Source organism: Callospermophilus lateralis, chromosome 5 (assembly GCF_048772815.1).
Source record: "Callospermophilus lateralis isolate mCalLat2 chromosome 5, mCalLat2.hap1, whole genome shotgun sequence".
In the NCBI taxonomy this organism is placed as follows: domain Eukaryota; kingdom Metazoa; phylum Chordata; class Mammalia; order Rodentia; family Sciuridae; genus Callospermophilus; species Callospermophilus lateralis.
The window spans coordinates 80,231,449-80,247,829 of NC_135309.1; positions in this window are offsets into that span (position 1 = coordinate 80,231,449).

The window sequence follows — 16,381 nt, forward strand, 5'->3', positions numbered from 1 at the left end:
ATTCAAGTACTTTGCTTTTTTTAGATGAATGCCCTAATTTGTTCCTGTTATACAGAGTGAAAAATCTTAGCTCTATATTAAAAAGGTCTCATCACAAGGTTCAGATACCTGGGAATACGAAATACAAAGAAGTAACATTGAGTGAGTAAAAGGGTCTCTGACTTTAGGAATGAAAACTCTTAAAATAAAAGGTCAAAATTAGCTTTGGGGGATAATAAGAAGGCACCTCCAAAGGTAAGATGAATAATTTCTGTGAATCCCAAGACAGCTGAACTTGACATCACAATTTTCTAAATTATTGCAAATAGCAATATGGAAAATATTTGGAAAACAAAAGATGTTGGTAGGTAGAGGTAGTCAATATTTAAGAAAATCCTGTAAACTTATAAACAAAGAAAGTTGTATTTATAATTATTAAAACTTACCAAATCTGGCATTAGGATGAAATAACTTTTTATTTAGGGCTAAAACATAATGTAAAAGTTAGACCACATTTGACTGAAAACAAATTAAAGTATATTTACCTGAAAATTTGGACTAAATGTATTTTATTAAATATGGTTGACCTAAAAATATTGAGTTTTTCTCAGTAATTTTCAGCCTTAAAGGCAAGTTATTGAGTGGCAATGAAGGATCAATAATAGTCTCACCAGGGAAGGATATTAGAAAGAATAAAAACCTATTATTCTTTTTGGTTTATTTAATATATGTTTAGAAAATGTGAGCTATTAAAATTAGATTTGTAGCATTTATCAGAGTGTTTTCTTCTTTTTAAAATTAGAACATATTTGATAGCAAAACACATAGATCTAAGTATACAGTGCAATGAGTTTTAGTAAATACAGACGTCTATGTTAGTCCTATCTTTCTCAAGGTATGAAAGTTTCGTTCAGACAAGAAAATTCTCATATCCCATTCCCAGTCTCCCTCTCATCCTCAGAAGCAATCACTGTTCTGATGTTTGTCTCCATAGTTTGCTTTCTAAAACTTCACATAAGTGGATTTTTGTATGTATGGCTTTATCCACATAGTTGTAAATACCAGCTTGTATACTTGTATTGCCAAATAGCAGTGTGTTGTTTGAATATACCAGTTTGTTTGCAGATGGACATTTAAAAAAATAGCTTGACTCTTATGAATAGAGCTGCCATTATCATTTTTATACCAGTCATGGATATTTCTTTTTGATAAATAGTAGTAGATTTAATTTATAAGAAATTCTATATAGTTTTCCAATGCTGTTGTACCATTTCGCATGTTTAACAACACTGTATAAGTTCTGTTTGCTTTTCATTCTTACCGAAAATTTGGCTTTTTAATATATATTCTAGTTGGTACACAGGCATTTTGCTGCATTTAATTTGCATGTCCTTGATATCTAATAGTTTTCAGAACTTATTGACATTTATTAATTCACATTTTGTATCTCCCTTTGTTAAATCTTTCATCCATTTTTACTTTATTTTTTCAATATTTTTGTTGGTGCACTACAGTTGTATATAATGGCAGGATTCGTACATATATACAATATAACAATATAATTTGGCCAATATAATTCCCCAATATTTCCTCTTTCTTTCCCCGCTTTCCTTCCCTGGTCAGTTTCCTCTACTCTACTAATGTTCCTTCAGTTTTCAAGAGCTCCCTCTACCAACCTCTCTTTTCTTCTTTAGCTTTCCACTTATGAGAGAAAACATTTGACCTTTGACTGTGTTCTGCTTATTTCACTTAACAAAATCTTCTCAAGTTCCATCCATTTCCCTGCAAACCCCATAATTTCATTCTTATTTATAGCTCAATAAAATTCCATTCTGTATACATATAACATTTTTTTAATCCATTCATTTACTGATAAGGCTGGTTCCATAGTTTGGCTATTGTGAATTGTCCTGTTGTAAACATGGGTATGCATGTATCACTATAGTGTGATGAAATTAATTCTTTAGGATAAATATCAAGGGGTGGTATTGCTGGGACATATGGTGATTACATTTCTAGTCTTTTGAGGAACATCCATACTTAGCTCCATAGTGGTTGTAATAATTGACAATCCCACCAACAGTGTGAAAGTGTTGCTTTTTCTCTGCATACTCTCCAGCATCTTTTGTTGTTTATATTATTTTGTTTTGGTACCTGGGATTGAACTCAGGGACATGCGACCACTGAGCCACACCCCCAGCCCTATTTGTATTTTATTGAGATACAGGCTCTCAGTGAGTTGCTTATTGTCGCGCTTTTGTGGAGGTTGGCATTGAACTCAGGATCCTCTTGTCTCAGCCTCCCGAGCTGCTGGGATTGCAGGTGTGCACCACCACACCCTACTATTGTTTATGTTCTTAATGGCTGCCATTCAAAGTGAAGTGAGATGAAATCTTAGTATAGTTTTTATTTGCATTTTCCTAATTGTTAATGATGTTGAACATTTTTCATGTATTTGTTGGCCATTTGTATTTCTTCTTTTTTGAGAAATGTCTGTTTAGCTCATTTGCCCATTTATTAATTGGGTTATTTGTTTTGTGTTAATTTTTTGAGTATTTGTATATATTCTGAATATTAATCTTCTGTCAGAAGAGAGCTAGCAAAGATTTTCTTTCATTCTGTAGGTCCTATCTTCACATTCTTAATTGTTCCTTTACTGTGCAGAAGCTGTTCAGTTTGATGCTGTCCCATTTTTAAACTCTTGGCATTAGTTCCTTAGCTTTAGCTGTCCTATTAAGAAAACTGTTGTCTGCACCTGTATGTTGGAGTATCAACCCTATATAGTATTCTAGAAGTTGCATAGTTTCTGGTCTAATTCCTAGGTCCTTGATCCATTGTGAGTTGACTTTTGTATAGAGTGAGGCATAAGAATCTAGTCTCATTTTACATATTAAAATCAGTTTTTCCAGCCCCATTTGTTAAAAAGACTATCTTTTCTTGAGACACTGCATGCTTTTGGTATCCTTTTCAAGGATCAGATGACTGTGTCTGTGTGGGGTTATCTCTGTGTCTTCTATTCTGTACATTGTTCTATAAGTCTGTATTTATACCAGTACCAAGGATGATTTGTTACTATGGATCTTAGTAATTTGAAGTCAGATATTGTAATGTATCTATCTTTTTTTGATTTAGAATTGCTTTGACTATTATAGGTCTTTTATTCTTCCAAATGAATTTTAAAACTGATGTTTTCTAGTTCTGTGAAGAATGTCTTTGGTATTTTGATGGGGAACACATTGAATCTGTACGTTGCCTTTAGTAGTGTGGCAATTTTAATAATATTAATTTTACCTATCTATGAATATGGGAGGTCTTTCCATCTTATGGTGTATTCTTCAACTTCCTTCTTCAATGTTCTATAGCTTTCATTGTACATGGCTTTATTTTATGTGGTTAAATTTTTTACTAGGTCTCCTCTCCCTTTGGTATTACGAATGGGATCATTTTCCTGATTACTTTCTCATTAGATTTATTGTTAATGTATAAAAAAGCTATTAATTTTGTATGTTGATTTTGTAACCTACCTCTTTGCTGAATTTGTTTGTTAGCCATAGCAGCAGTCTTCTGGTGAAATATTTTTGTCTTGTACACATAGGATCATATCATCAGAAAACAGTGATAATTTGACTTCTTCCTTTCATATTTTTATCCCTTTTATTTCCTTCTCTTGGTTAATTGTTTTCTCTAGAATTTCTAGTACTATATTAGATAGAATTGGTGAGAATGTACATCTGTGTCTTATTCCAGATTTTTAAAAAACATACTCTCAGTGTTTCCCCATTCACTATGATGTTTGGGTTTGTCATATATAATATTTCTTCTAAGGTTGAGGCAAGTTCCTTCTATTCCTAGGTTCTTCAGTGCTTTTTATCATAAATGAGTGTTGAATTCTGTCAAAAGCCTTATCTGCATCTATTGAGAGTGTTTTTTCCTTTTGTTTATGTGATGAAGTATATTTATTAATTTGAATTTATTAAATCATCCTTACATCCCAGGGTTAAAATCAACTTTGTTATGATGTACAATCTTCTTATATAATGTAAAATATAATTTTCTAGTATTCTATTAAGAATTTTTGTGTTTAAATTCTTCAGTGATATTGATTTACAGTTTTTATTCCTTGATGTGTTCTTATCTGGTTTTGATATGAGTGTGATATTAACATCATAGACTGAATTTGGAAGTGTTACATCTCTTTCTGTTTCATGGAATGATTTGAAGAACATTAGCATTAGTTCTTCTTAAAGAAGAAGGTTTGGTATGATTTAGATGTGAATCTATATGGTCCTGGGATTTTCTTTGCTGGAAGGTATTTTGTCACTGCTTCTATCTCACTGCTATTTATTGATCTGTTTAGATTTTCTTTGTCCTCTTGATTCAATTTTTGTAAGTCATATGCATGTAGAAAAAAATACACACACACACACACATATATATATTTTTAAAATATATTTTCCAATTTACTAGAGTATAAGTTTTCAAAATAGTCCATAATGATCCACTGAATTTCTGTAATATCTGTGGTGATTTCTCCCTTTTCATCTCTAATTTTATTAATTCAGGTCTTCTCTCATTTTCTTTTAATAAGTTATTCTACGGGCTTATTAATTTCATTTATCTTTTCAAAGAAGGAAGTTTTCATTTTATTGATCCTCTAATATTGTTTTTTTATTCTCTATTTAATTGATTTCAACTCTGATTTTAATTATTTACTTCCTTATACTAGTTTTGGCATTGGTTTATGTTTTTTTCAACAGTTTCAAGATGCATCATTAGATTGTTTGGGAGACCTCCTGGTTTTCTTGTGTAGGCACTCTATAAACTTTCCTCTTATAAATGTCTTCATAGCATTCCAGAAATTTTGGAATGTTGTATCTCTATTCTAATTTAATTTTAAGAAATTTTAAATTTTAGCCCTGAGTATGTCTGCCACCCATTTATCATTCAAAAGTATATTATTCAATCTCCATGTGTTTATATAATCTGCAGGGGTTCTTGGTGTTCATTACCAATTTCATTCCATTGTGGTCCATTAAGATGCTAGGTATTATATAAACATTTTTTTTTTTTTTGTATTTGCTAAGAGTTGCTTCGTGGCCTCAGATATGGTCTATATTAGAAAAGGCTTCATGCGCTGAGAAGAATGTGTATTTAGCTGTTGTTCAATGAAACATTATAGATTTCTGTTAAGTTCACTTGACTTATATATAATATTTTCAGGTTCAAACATTATTACTGAATTTATGTCTGGATAATTGTTCTGTTGGTGGAAGAAGTGTGTTTAAATCAACCAATATTATTGTGTTGGGATCTAGCTGAGTTCTTTAGTCCAAGTAGTATCTGATTTACATAATTAGGTGCACCAATGTATGCTGCATAATTATTTACTCTTGTTATATCTTCCTATTGGGTTTTTCCCTTTATCAGTATGAAGATTTCCTCTCTGTTTTGTTGGATATGAGAGTAGCTACTCCTGCATGCTTTCAGTCTCCATTTACATTGGTGTATCAATTTCTAACCTTTTACTTTCAGCATCTGTCTGTCTTTATCTATATGGTGAATCTCTTGCAAATCCCACATAGTTGGATCTTGTTTTTTAATTCATTCTGCCAGTATTTTAATTGGAGAGTTGAAACTGTTTACATTCAATGTTATTTACAAAAAGATGTATATTAATTCCTGCCATTTTGATTTATTTCTAATATTTAATTTAGTCCTCTTTTTCATTCACATAGCCACTCTTTAGATTAAATTTGTTCACTTGTGTATTCATTTCTTTTGTATTTATTCTGTGTGGAGTATTTAAATATTTTCTATAGTGACAGCTTAGTAATCACAAGTTCTTTTAGTTTTTGCTTATCTTGGAAGGTTTTTATTCTTTTTTAGATTCTAAAGGATAGCTTTGGTGGATACAATAATCTTGGTTGAAGGTTATTTTCTTTCAAGATTTGAAATACAGCACTCCAAGTCCACATGGATTTTAGAGTTTGTGCTGAGAAATATTAAATAATTCTGATTGACTAGCCTCTAAATACAACATGACATTTTTCTCTTGAGGCTCTAAAATTCTATTATTTTTCTGTATGTTAGGCATTTTAATTATAATGTGTCCTGAAGAGGTTCTTTTTTGATGTTGTCTAGTTCATGTTCTAAATGCCCCCTCTATCTGAATATCCACCTCATTCTCAAAATCTGGAATTTTTTCTGTTATTATTTCCCTGCAGAGGTTATCTATGACATTAGTCTGCATCTCACTACCCTCCTCAATTCTAGTGTTTCTCAAATTTGGTCTCTTAATATTGTTCCAGATTTCTTGTATATTCTGGCCATGAAAACATTTTTCTTTTATTTAATATTGTCTGAATGTTCAAGGCTGGCCACTTTGTCTTCCAGTGCTGAGATTCTGACTTTAAGATAGTCTACTCTATTAGAGAGACTTTTGACTAAACATTTTATTCAATTTGTTGTGTCTTTAATTTCCAAGATTTTTGTTTGATTCTTTTTCAATATCTCTATCTCCTTATTGAATTTCTTATTCATGTAATGTACTGACTTCCTTAATTCTTTTACTTGTTTTTCTGTGTTCTCTAGGAATTCATTGATCATCTTTAGCATCATTGCTTTGAATTCTTTATCTGCCATTTCCACTTTAATATTTTGGAGTCATTTGCTGGTGAAATATGAACTTCAGGAGATATCTTGTTACCATTTAAAAAAATCATTGTATCCCTGTGTTGAGTTTATGTATTTGTGGGGTGGAATTTCTCATCCATTCTTATGTTTGGGCCTTCTTAGGGAAAAACTGTATATTGCCAAAGTGTTCTAGAGTGATCTAGATTGAGACCACCCATAGGTGTGGTATCTAGAGCCTTTATGCTAACTCTCTTTCTTTCTGATGTCCTTGAGTGGGATCTGAGGCACCCCCCCCCCCCCCCCGCTGTACATTCTTGGGGCCTGGTTGTTAATTTGGAGTTTGTGTCTCTTCTATTCTTTTGTATTAAAACATAGCTGAAGTTTAAATGTGGCTCATTTGTGTGTGTGTGTCAGTGGGGGCAAATTAAACTTTCTCAGCTGGGCTTAGTTGAGCAGCAGAATCATTATGCTGTGAACTTGTAGTGTCCCTGCAGATTCCCAGCATTTCATAGATAAAGGGGAATCAAACAGTAGCAACCACTAAAGCAAACAATATATAGCAATAAATTAAATACCTGGTGCCTACTAAGACATCTACACACTAATTACCACAACAACAGCCATGACCCTTCACACATTCTGGTGCCCACAAATATAGCCTTCCCAGACTTAGACTCTGAATGTATTCATGCTCACATATTCAGTTTGCCACCTCTATTCAGCTGGTCATATGAGCTTCCAGTCTCAAAGGGAAAGTGAGTTGCACTTCCCTCTAATTTTCTGACTTGAATTACCTTGGGTACAATCATTACTGTGTCTATTTTTCTCACATTCTGCTAGGTACACTTAGACCACATTGTAGGCACTTGCCAGGACAGTGCAGCAACATTTGCTATGATCTTCCTACAGTGGAAAGCTGCAGCATGGCCTCCTCAAGATGGTGCCTGTCTCAGCTGTCTGCTTGTCAGGTAAGGCATGCAGAGCAGTTTTCAAACATCAATTTATTATTCAGACTCTGGGTTGGCAAAGTTCTACCTGCTTTTCGGATCTACAGGTCTTTCCATGCCAAATTTGTCCATTGTGTTTCTCTCACTGTGTTATTCCTCCCCTTTGTAGTTAACCAGTGCTGCTGCAGCTGCTGAAACCAACTAAACTCCAGCATACTCTTTCTTGATTTTTTGTTCAAGGCATCCAAATTTCTGAGTCTCTAAAAGTTGGAATATCTAATACTGAATACAGAAATGCAGCCTTCCTCTAATCCATCATGCTGTATCTCCCCACTTTTATCCTTTTTTTTTAATTGGCATTTTTCTTTAATATTATTAAATTGTTGAAATTCTTTATATGTAATAGATAGGGTACAATATTTATAGAGCATATATTTGTAAAAGTCCCTTATCTATGACTTACTATTCATTTTGGCAGTGGTTTTGTTGATGGGAAGAAGTTGCTAATTTGAGTGAAGTCCATTTCATCAATTATTTCTTTTGTGGTCAGTGTTGTGTATTAAACATTGCGTATTTAAAGCTATGAAGACATTTTGTTTTAAGTGTCATTAGAGTTTTAGCGTTTATATTTACAACAATCATTTCTATTGAATTAACATTTATAGAACGAAATAAAGTCATTTTATATTTTTTTTTTAATTTTCATAGCTTGATTTGTTGAAAATCTTTTTTTTCCTACTAAATTGTTTGGAACATATGTCAAAAGTTGAGTCATTTAATAAAAACAGATATATTTCTAGAGTTTTTACATGGTTCCTTTAATCTGTTTGTCTATCCTTAGGCCAATACAATACTGGTTTGATTACTAAAGCTTATTGTTATATTTGTATTTATATTGTAATAATCCATTCTTTTCCCCAAAGCTGTGTTGAACAGATTCCTTCAGCATTGGAAAAGAACTTTTTAACTTTTTTCACATTACATAATACACTCTTTGGTTTCTCACTGTATAGTTTTAATAAAATTAACTATTTTTTGACTAGGTATGGTTATTTTTATATTTCTTATTTTTATGGTTTATTAAACTTTGGGGATTTGTGGGTTCAGGATTTTCTAATATTTGAACAAATTCAAGTTAATAATTTCATTACTTCAATTTCAATAATTTTATTATTTTAATTTATTTTTCTTAATTAATTTCTTTATACTTTTTCCCTTGGGATTTCAATTACATGTATGTTGGATTGGGCATATATATTTATAATTATTATGTCTTGTTGGTATATGGTTCCTTTGAGTAGTATGAAATGTCCTCTTTATCCCTTTTGATTAACTTTAGCTTGACATCTACTTTATTTGATGCAAGATGAAAAGCCTGCTTGCTTCCCCAGTCTATGTGAGTGGTATGATTTTTCCCAACTTTTCATCTTCAGACTGTAGATGTCTTTTCCTATGAAATTAGTCTCCTGGAGGCAGCATATTGTTGGATTTTTTTTAATCCAATCTGCTAGCCTATGTCTTTTGATTAGTGAGTTTAGGCCATTAATATTAGGGTTATTATTGAGACATGATTTGTATTCCCAGCCATTTTTATTTATTTTTGTTATTTAATTTGACTTGTTTTCTCCTTTGGTTAGTTTTTCCTTCAGTATAATACCTCCATCTACTGATTTTCCTTGTTGTTTTTCATTTCCTCTTCGTAAAATGTTTTGTCAAAATATTCTGTAGTGCAGGTGTTCTAGCTATAAATTCCTTTAACTTTTGTATATCATGGAGGGTTTTTATTTCATCATCAAATCTAAAGCTCAATTTTTCTGGAGACAAGATTCTTGGTTTGCATCCATGTTCTTTCAGAGCTTGTTATATGTTCTTCCAGGTACTTCTAGCTTTCAGGGTCTGGGTTGAAAAATCTGCACATAACCTAATTGGTTTATCTTTCATGGCTTTTAATATTCTCTCCTTATTCTGTATATTAGGAATGTTTATTATAATGTGGCTTGATTTGGATCTTTTGTGATTCTTACATCCTGTAAGCCTCTTGAATTTTGTTTTCCAATTCATTCTTCATGTTTAGAAAATTTTCTGATATTATTTCATTGAATAGATGGTTCATTCCTTTGGTTTGGAACTCTATGTCTTCCTCTGTCCCAATAAGTCTTAAATTTGATCTTTTTATGCTATCCCATATTTCTTGAATATTCTGCTCATGTTTTTTTTTTTTTTTTTTTTTTTTTACCTTTTTCATTGTATAGTCCACATTCTTTTCAAGATTGTATATTTTGTCTTCATTTTCATTTGGCTTATTGTTTCTTTCATTTCTAGGATTTCTGTTTTTTTTTAATTTTTAATTTTATTAAGAACCTCTAGCTCCCTATTGAAGTAATTTTTTGCTTCCTATATTTGTGTATGTAGCTCTTTGTTGAAATGATCTTTTGCTGCCTATATTTGCTCTGTTATATCATCCTTTAGTTCACAGAACATTGTAATTATGTACATCCTGAAATCCTTCTCTGTAATTTCTTCTGCTATGCTGGCCATGGATTCTAATAATGTGGTATCTTGACTTGTTTGGGGCATTTTCCTCCCTTGTCTTTTTATGTTGCTTGTGTGTCTTCCCGTCTAGCACTGTGGATCTTAGGCTTTACAGTTTTTACTCTATAGGCCTATAGTGTCTCTGGAGGGTTCTGGTACCTCTCCTTTGAGGGGAAGGACAATGTTAGCAGATCCCAATATAAAAAATATACAACATTAAAAACAATTAGTTGCTATTAAGACATTTACAGGTTGATCACAGTGTACAGAAATGGTGAATTCAATTATTATCTACAATATGATAAGTAGGTTTGTAAAAGGATTTACAGTTTCTGATGGTAGACAAAGAACCAGGGATGAATCATAGGATTATATGCTATGAGGCAGGAGGTGAGGATGTAGAGTTGTTATATCTTAGGAAGTATGGAAGATAAATCTAAAGAAGAAGGTTAGTAGCAGAAGAAGAGAGAGGAAGTTATTTTGGGTAGAGAAGTAAGTGGGAAGACAGTAGAGTACATAATAAAAAAACACACATATAATAAGAAAAATTATAAAAATGTTAAAATACTAAAAATTGAGGGAAAAAAGAATATCACACAACTGTAATATACTATTCAGATGTCCCAATCCTCAAAATCTTAATTCACACAAAGTACTTGGTTTCACATATGTTGGGGATGTGAGGGTGGGAGAATAGGAAAAGAAAAAAAAATCCCAAAGGAAGAATCAGGATTGTTTTGGTGGAAAACCCGTGTCTTTCCTGCTTCCCTTCTCATCCAATAGGTGTGGTCATCTGTTGTTAGCTGGTATCTCTGCTCTTAGGATGGTGAAGGTAACCAGGGTGTCACTATGCAGGGTTAGTGGCTGCTGGGGAGAGGGGGGAGCTAGAAACTGGGTACCTGGTTAGCTGGAGTTCCAACCTGGGAGTTGCCCATGTTAAAGATGGTGATGAAGGTGACCCATGATGGAGGTGACTGCTTTCAATGATGAGGTGTTGGGTCGGGTGTGGGGAGCTGTGTGATGGCACTGGACATGGACAAAGATTTCAGAGAGAGCTCTGTGGCATGCAGTGTGTGGTTTTGGCTGTCTTCAGAGCCTGTGTGAAGTTTCTAGGTGCAAGCAGCCTTCCCTGTGTAGGGGAGTATCTCTGCTGCCACAGACTCCTAAGATGTGGCAACCAGGGAAGCCCCATGTTGGTAGATGGGGGTCCAAATGGGTGTTGTGGCCAGAGCTTCTGCATGTGGGTAGCTCTGGGTGTCCTGTGTGGGAGCTGTGTCTGGGATTTCTGTTCATGTGGGCAGCACGGAAAGTTCTGTGTGGGTGCTGATGGTCTTGCTTGGGTACCCAGAGTCCTATGTGGGCAAGTAATTGGGAGACCTACTCTGACGCTGAGGCCTGCCTGGAGCCCTGCATAGGCACAGTGGCTGTGATTCCAGTGTGAGAGCAGGAATATCGCTTACAGAGAAACAGCATTCTCACTACTTGTAGTCCCAGGTCATGGAATGACACAGAATGCTGTCTCCTCTGGCCCACCATCTTGGATCTTCTGCTTCATATTATTTCTCATGCTCATTATAATTGTGGATGTGCCTGTCATTTCTTCTATTTTGTTTAAAATGTTTTGAATCTATGTAAAAATTAATGCAGCATTTTAGGATTTTGTCATCAGGCTGTGATACACTGCTTTGATTGTCAAGTTATTTGCAGGGAAATGGATGGCATTAGAGCAGATTATGCTAAGCGAAGCTAGCCAATCCTTAAAAAACAAATGCCAAATGTCTTCTTTGATATAAAGAGAGCAACTAAGAACAGAACAGAAAGGAAGAGCATGAGGAAAAGACTAACATTAAACAAAGACGAGTGGGGGGAGAGAAAGGGAGAGAGAAGGGAAAGCATATGGAAATGGTAGGAGACCTTCAACGTTACTCAAATTACATATAAGAGGCTGTGAGGGAAAAGGGGGAGGGAAACAAGGGAGAGAATTGAACAACAGCAGAGGAGGTAGAGAGGGAAGATGGGAGGGGAGGGGAGGGGGGATAGTAGGGGATAGGAAAGGTAGCAGAATACAACAGTCACTAATATGCCATTATGTAAAAATGTGAGTGTGTAACTGATGTGATTATGCAATTTCTATTTGGGGTAAAAATGGGAGTTCATAACCCAATTGAGTCAAATGTATGAAAGATGATATATCATGAGCTTTGTAATGTTTTGAACAACCAATAAAAAAAAAAAAAAAACATAATGTAGTTCAAAGACCTCAGTGTGACGGTGCCATCATCCCCAGATCAACATTTCGTGATCCCAAGTGTATTGTGATTTGGGATGTCACAAATTTCTTACAAATGTCAAGAAAACAGTTTATATTATTGTGGAATCACATATGCTATACTTAAAGTAATTTTTCACTAAATGTAGAAAACTAAATTTTTCTTGGCTGGCACTGAGTAAGGGAATGGAATGGTTGTAAGGGAGAAAAAGAATGCAAACTGGCAACTGGTTAATTAAAATAATGATGATGTCAAAAAAAACACTCTAGCTGAAGCTAATACCTTAGATAAACTTCAAATTATTTTTCTGGGTCCTATATTTCTTCTTTCTAGATTAAAGCAGAAACATGTGACCAGTATTTATGGAAATGTTGATAACTGTTCACTTAGAAATTTGGAGTTACTACCTATTTGATGTTGTGTGTTGCAGTTGATGACTCAACTCATCTTACTTTGTCTGACTTATCAAGATCCAAATTCCAATGGTTTTTAGGTAATATATACTGCATCTCTAAATACTGACTTCATAATACTGTGAGGAGTGGTAAATTAGAATAACTTGCCCTTGTTTCTATCCTTCATGACCACAGTTTTATCATCACCTGTTTTGATAATTTTCAGCATGGATGTATGCCTGAGGTATGAGAATATTCCTTTCTTTCCATTTCTGCTGGATTTTAAAAGGAATTTAGTCTATCATTGTTATCTTTAAGTGGTCACTTCTTTTTGCCTACCTCTAAATTCTTGTATTTCTTAAAGTTTGAGCATGTAACATTCTACATGTTTCTCTTCCTTCTCTTGGAGATATCATTTTACAGCCTTTACTATCATACATTCTTACATCTACATTTTCTGAATTTCTATGGCATATTATTACCTACCCACTAGATCTGAGATCTAGGTGTTCTGTCATTATCTATATTCTAATCAGTTTAGGACAGAACATTGGCTGCTCCCACTCTCTTTCTCCCACTTTACCTTCTAATTTCTCTCGCTATAATTTTAAGTTGCTCAGTTTTAGAAATTTAGATTAATTATTGAGCCCTCACTTTCTCTTGGTTCTTATAGCTTTTCAGAGTTATTCTTAGTAATGCATATTTTTATTCTCTGCTATATTCCTCATGACTGGGTTTTTATAATTTTCAATTCTAAAATAAAGTGCAAATTTGACATCTAGAATTTAAGTTCTAAAATATTTTCTCAACTTCAGTTCCCGTTTATCATTGCATCAGTATTTGAATCCTGTTGGACTTTTCTACTATGTATATTTTGATGATTCCTCACACTTAAATAATTATAGTTTACTCAGTTGAACTCTTGTTCACACAAACTCAGAAGTTATAATCTGTTCTATTAATCACACTTCACCATTTGTTATCTATTTTCAATTGTAAATTCATGTGATGTTATTCTGTTTCTATGCTTTATTAATGTTTGTGATATATAGCATCTAAGCAATAGGCTCAATGATGGTAATTTTATTTTATTTTTTGAAATACTCAAATAGCACAAAACAAAATCTGACAAAGAGTATTTTCCCAAGAAATATTTGTTGATTGAATTAACAATTGAATGAAGGAATCCAGAATTTACCATTTTTTTTATAACTAGCTATTTGAATTTTTATTTTTCCCAGATATTTATTATTTACTTATTTTAAACTTACAAATAAAATTATATGAATTTGTCATGTACAAAATAATTAGAAGTATCTAGGCATAATGGTACACATCTGTAATCCCAGTGGCTGGGAAGGCTGAGGCAGAAGGATTACAAGTTCAAAGCCAGCCTCAGCAAAAGTGAGGCAGTAAGCAATTCAGTGAGACCATGTATCTAAATAAAATACAAAAAATAGGTCTGGGGTGTGGGTCAGTGGTTGGGTGCCTCTGAATTCAATCCATGGTACATGCCTTCTCTAAAAAAAATGATTAGAAGTATACATACCTTGTGGAATAATTAATTATAGCTAGTTAAAACATGTATCACCTCACATTATTATCACTTTTGTGATGACAACATTTAACTTTCATTCTGAAAACTTTCAAGAATATAGCCTATTATCATGAAGTCACCATGGTGTTCAGCATACCTCCTGAACTTCTTCCTCCTATCTAATTATAACTAAGTATTCTTAAACAACTACTACCCACTGCTCTCCTCCCCTCCCCCCCAACCTGTTCATCCTCTGGTAACCACCATTCTACTATTTTTTTTTTTAATATTTATTTTTTAGTTTTTGGCGGACACAACATCTTTGTTTGTATGGGGTGCTAAGGATCGAACCCTGGCCGCACGCATGCCAGGCCAGCGCGCTACTGCTTGAGCCACATCCCCAGCCCACCATTCTACTGTTAAACCATAAAAAGGAAGGAAGTCCTGTCATTTGAAGATAATATGGATGAACCTGGAGATATAATATTAGGTGAAATAAGTCTGGCACAGAAAAGGAAAGGCCATAGTACCTCATTCACACATAGAACATGAAAAAGCTTATCTCATAAAAATGTATAAAGGGTTATTGGTGACTGAAAGATGACTATGCTCATTTCTTGTTTATCATTCATTCACACTGAGCCAAAATTTCTGCCTTGTGTTCCATGTGGACCGTTGACTGGAGAGAGCTCTGAGATCAATCACTGGTTAGGGAATTCAAAACTATCAGCAGCCTTAAGGAATCTGCACAGATGTGACTGATCATTTGCATTAGGTAGGAATCAAATGTCAGGTTCAGAATCTCAGTAGCAAAGTTATATTGTTTTTGACTTCTTCATCTTGACTGACAGAAGTTAATATTTTCATAGTTATAAACTAGGTTCTTCAATTTTCTCTGCCAGTTCTTTCTAAGTCTTTGTTAATCTTAAAAATAAAAATCTGTTATGTAAAGACATTTTCATGTCTTTTTCCAGAGAGAAGCCTCTGAGTTGATGGCAATTGATTATTTCTGGTTTACTTTTCACCAAGCAAGTGCACAATTGGTTAGAAGTGGTTGAGAATCAAAATTCATCTCATCTTTAACATCTTGTGAAATCTCGTTGGTAAGTGTATTCCAAGTCAGAGGAAGTTTTTTTTTAAAATTATTTTTTATATTTTTTATGATATGCTAAAAGGAGTAGTATGGCCTAGAGCATCAGGAAAGGGTAGCAAGTGATCAGGGTAGGAAAAGCAGTCCTACCTTTTACAGAGTGGACTTCAACTCAAGTCAGCACAACTTGAGTTGTACCCAGTGATCGTGTTGTGAGAGCCAAATGATCTGTTATGTTGCACCTCAAAATAGCTTAAACACACACAAAAATTTCAAAAGTCAGTTTTTAAAAATTATTGATAAAATTCAATAAATGATATCAGATGTGTGTGTTACATTCACTAAGGATCAGCATTTGTTTCCCAGGTTTTATAACGAGTTTGTCATATTTTAGATAAATATTTGAGGGAAAATGATAAATTATTTCAAAAAGAAGCAAAACACTATTCCTTCTGCTATTGTGAGTAATATCCAGTCTGTTTCCATCTTGAAAGAAATTAGTCAGGAAGGTCAGAGTTAGTCAGGATAGCTATTTCCTATAATCTTTAAATAATGTGCTTATTAAATTTTTCTTGCCCGCAAGGAAAGAAAATTCTTTTAATAACTTTCTACAACTTCCACATATAATCTTGAAAAATGACCAGTTAATGAAAAAGAGTTCAAACTTAAACAGTGATAATTGATTCAAAGTTAAAAACCTCCTGACACTATATATATTTATAACCACTTTTAGGTACATATTTCATTTCAGATTTTAAAAATTTTATCAGAGGCAAATTTTTTTTCTGTCTGTATAGCATTTTAAGTTCAGAAATAATCTTAAGAATAACTTGGTTCATATTCTTTATTCAAAAGTATATCTTTTGTGAAATGATTATAAATACAAACATTCATCATCTAAAAATGTTGTATGGCTCTGTACATCCAATACAAACCAAATTTAGGATAATCCACATTCTAAGCTTTGATCAAGCTGTCAAGATCATTTTTTCAAATTT